Source organism: Hypanus sabinus, chromosome 2 (assembly GCF_030144855.1).
Source record: "Hypanus sabinus isolate sHypSab1 chromosome 2, sHypSab1.hap1, whole genome shotgun sequence".
NCBI lineage: Eukaryota > Metazoa > Chordata > Chondrichthyes > Myliobatiformes > Dasyatidae > Hypanus > Hypanus sabinus.
This window is the reverse complement of record NC_082707.1, coordinates 14,840,968-14,845,126: the sequence shown is the minus strand read 5'-3', so window position 1 is coordinate 14,845,126 and position 4,159 is coordinate 14,840,968. Positions and strand designations below refer to the sequence as shown.

Sequence of the window (4,159 nt, the reverse complement as noted above, 5' to 3'; positions counted from 1 at the left end):
ATTTTACTCACCAATCTCCTATGTGGCACCTTATCGAATGCCTTCTGAAAATCTAGGTACACAACATCTACTGGCTTACCCTCGTCTAAGTCCGTAGGTAAAAGGAAAACCTGAGAACATGAAATACCAGGCTTAAGGGCGGCTGCTGCACCGCTGTTATAAGGCAATTGACCTATCGTCTACTACGATAAAGTGGAAAATTGACATCACAATTCCCTTGTTATGGCCTCCACGTTATTGCCTGTCTCGAAAGCAGTGCCACTACGCAAGTGAAAATAATAAACAGATTTTCCAGTTCACTGATTTACCATATATTTTTGTCCTGCAGTTTTGAATTTCGTTCATTCCGCTTCATTCAGGCGATGATATTTGCAATTGAAGAGATAAACCGAAGTCCAGTTCTGCTTCCAAATATTACACTGGGCTACAGAATTTATGATTCATGCAACCTGCCTCGCTTTTCAGTAAAAGCAGCTTTCGAATTGTTCAACGGACGGGCCGCAGCGTCCCCACAGCAGAACTGTCAGCCACGTTCACCCGTCCCTGCCATCGTAGCGGAATCGGGATCCTCGCAGTCCCTGGCCGTTGCGGCGTCAATTGGTCCTTTCAAAGTCCCCATGGTAAGACAAGTTACTGCTATGGTCTCTTTATTCTCTTTTCAAGCCGTCGCTGTTGATCTACAGGTGTAAACCAACGGCTCAAGATGCAACCCGTAGAGGGGCGTCTATTTAGAACAGAGGTGTGGAGAAATATCTTTAGCCAAAGGTGGTGAATTTGTGGAAATTGTTTCCACAGCTAGCTGTGCAGGCCAGGTCGTTGGGTGTATTTAAGGGAGAAGTTGATCATTTCTCAATTGGATATGGCATAAAATGTGACAAACAGAAGGCCGAAGAATGGGGTTGAGGAGTGGAAAAATGGATCAGCCGTGAATGAATGGTGGAGCAGTCTCGATGGGCCAAAGGCCAATTACTGCACCGATGCCTTATGGTCTTCAGGTCTTAGGCTCTTATTTCATCATTGTAATTATTTTTCGCGATATTAATACCAGGATATTAGTTCATTATTTCCATGCATTCAAGGTTTGAAAAGCCAGTCTTTGTGTTATATTATATGACAATCACCTTGTTTACATACACTTCATCCCTCACCCCTCTGTTGACCAGTTTCATAGAATTGTGGATTTGCATACCCAGATCGAAGATTGTAGTTGCCGAAGTTTGTATGATGATACTTTTTTAAAGGAACAATAGTGCGAACTTTTATCTAAATGGGGAGAAGGTTTAAACATAAGATTTGCATAGGGACTTAGCTATCATCTTGCAAGACTCCCAGAAGATTACTTTACACGTTGAGTCCGTGGTAAAGAAAGTACATGCAATATTTGCATTTATTTCGAGGGGAATGGAATATTAAAAACAAGGAGATAATGCTGAACCTTGATAAGTCACTAGTCAAGCCACGCTTGGAGTATTGACAAGTCTTGGGCTCCATATCTCAGAAATGATGTACTGTCATTGTAGAGAGTCTAGACTAGGTTTATGAACCATAGAACCATAGAACACTGCGGCACAGTACAGGCCCTTCATCCCTCCATGTTGTGCCGACCCATATAATCCTTTAAAAAAGTTCTAAGCCCACACTACCCCATAACCCTCCATTTTCCTTTCATCCATGTGCCTGTCCAAGAGTCTCTTAAATACCCCTAATGTTTTAGCCTCCACCACCATCGCTGGCAAGTCATTCCAGGCACGCACAACCCTCTGTGTAAAAAAATTTACCTCTGATGACTCCCCTAAATTTCCCTCCCTTAATTTTGTACATATCCCCTCTGGTGCTTGCTATTGATGCCCTGGGAAACAGGTACTGACTATCCACCCTATCTATGCCTCTCATAATCTTGTAGACCTCTATCAAGTCCCCTCTGATTCTTCTGCGTTCCAAAGAGAAAAGTCCCAGCTCTGCTAATCTAGCTTCATATGACTTGTTGTCCCAGATCTGATAATCTTGCTTCATATGACTTGTTCTCTAAACCAGGCAACATCCTGGTAAATCTCCACTACACTCCACTCCACATCATTCCTATAATGAGGTGACCAGAAGTGAACACAATACTCTAAGTGCGGTCTCACCAGAAACTTGTAGAGTTGCAACATGACCTCTCTACTCTTGAACTCAATCCCCGTTAATGAAGCCTAGCATCCCATAGGCCTTCTTAACTACCCTATCAACCTGCGCAGCGACCTTGAGGGATGTATGGATTTGAACCCCAAGGTCTCTATGTTCATCCACACTCTTAAGTTACTGACCATTAATCCAGTACTCAGGCTTCTGGTTTGTCCTTCCAAAATGCATCTCCTCACACTTGTCCGGATTGAACTCCATCTGCCTTTTTTCTGCCCAACTCTGCAGCCTGTCTATATCCTCTTGTAACCTTCGACAACCTACAACTCCCTCCACAACACCTACAATCTTCGTGTCATCCGCAAACTCACATACCCATCCTTCCGCTTCTCTGTCCAGGTCATCTATAAAAATCACAAATAGCAGGTGTCCCATCATATGACGATGAATGCATTAACGTATAAGGAGCGTTTGGCAGCTTTCGGCCTATAGTCACTAAAATTTTGGGGGGTGGGAAACGGGGAAATCTCATTGAAACCCACCGAATATTGATAGGTCCAGATAGAGTAGATGTGGAGAGAATGCTTCCTATGGTGGCGGTATCCGATATTAGAGGGCACAGCCTCAAAACTGAGGGGCGACTTTTTAAGACAAAGGTAAAGAGGAATTTATTTTTAGCCAGAGAATAGTAACTGTAGCACATGGCGGAGGCCATCCGCCTGCATATTTCAAGCGGAAGTTGATCGTTTCATGATTGGTCAGGGCATCAAAAGATATGGCGAGAAGGCAGGGATTGAGATTGATCCGAGATAGCCATAATGTAATGGCGGAGCAGACTCGATGGGCTGAATGGCCTGGTTCTTTTCTTATGTCTTATGCTCTTTTATGGTCTAATGGTCATATTGGTTGACAGAGAGGTGCTGGGCCGAAAGATCTGCTCCAAGCTGTACTATAATGCTATGGAATACGCCAGTTGTAGGACTGTTAATGTACAGTAGATGCCGGTCTTCACACAAATTTTATTCTCCGACATCGAAATAATGACGTTTTTTTCTAATTCCCTTGTGGTTTCTGACCAGGTTAGTTATTTCGCCACGTGTGCCTGTCTCAGCAACAGGCGAAAATTCCCCTCCTTCTTTCGAACGATCCCAAGCGATTACTTCCAGGCCAAAGCATTAGCCCAACTTGTCCAGCGTTTTGGATGGACTTGGATTGGAACGGTGAGCAGCGACAACGATTACGGCAACTTTGGGATGCAGGCCTTCACTGAAACGGTTCAGCAGCTCGGCGTTTGCATTGCCTTCTCCGAGTCTTTCCACAGGACGTATCCGAGAGAAAGGTTACTTCGTATTATCCGCGTTATTCGAACAGCGTCCACGAAAGTCGTGGTGGCTTTTCTCACTCAAGCGGACATGGTCAGTTTATTTAACGAAATTGCTCGACAAAACATTTCTGGCATCCAGTGGGTGGGCAGTGAGGCGTGGATCGCAAGTTCGCGTCTATCTGCAGAAGTGACCAAAAGATTTGTTGTTGGGGCCATCGGGGTCGCCATACGTAGTGTAGCTATCCCGGGATTCAAAGACTTCTTAATTGACCTTCATCCGTCTGCCTATCCCGGTAATCTTTTAGTTGAAGAATTTTGGGAAAAGACCTTCGGCTGCACCCTGAAAACTACAGACAGTAATACAGGTAGCACAATGCTTGAGGCACAGCGTCATCAATGCACAGGAACTGAGAGTCTAAAGACTGTGTCTAACACCTACACGGAAACATCTCAGCTGAGGGTAACCAATAAAGTTTACGAGGCCACTTATGCCATAGCCCACGCACTTCACAATATGCTTTCGTGCAAAAGTGGCGAAGGTCCATTTGTCAATCAGTCCTGCGCAAACATTTCAGATTTTCAGCCGTGGCAGGTATGTAGAACCCATCAAGTTACTGGAACACGGTCGAATTAAAATTCTTTGCTCATGTTCACCGTTGGGCGTCCAATGTCATGTTTCATCGTCCGTTTCTTCTTCTGGTAGGTTTTGCATTA

The 4,159-nt window shown here is 44.5% G+C and overlaps 1 pseudogene; it reads left to right on the top strand.

Annotated features, from left to right (window-relative positions):
* The first annotated feature begins 222 nt into the window (after positions 1-222).
* The window catches only part of LOC132403236 (extracellular calcium-sensing receptor-like), a 5,843-nt pseudogene continuing 1,906 nt past the window's right edge, over positions 223-4,159 (top strand).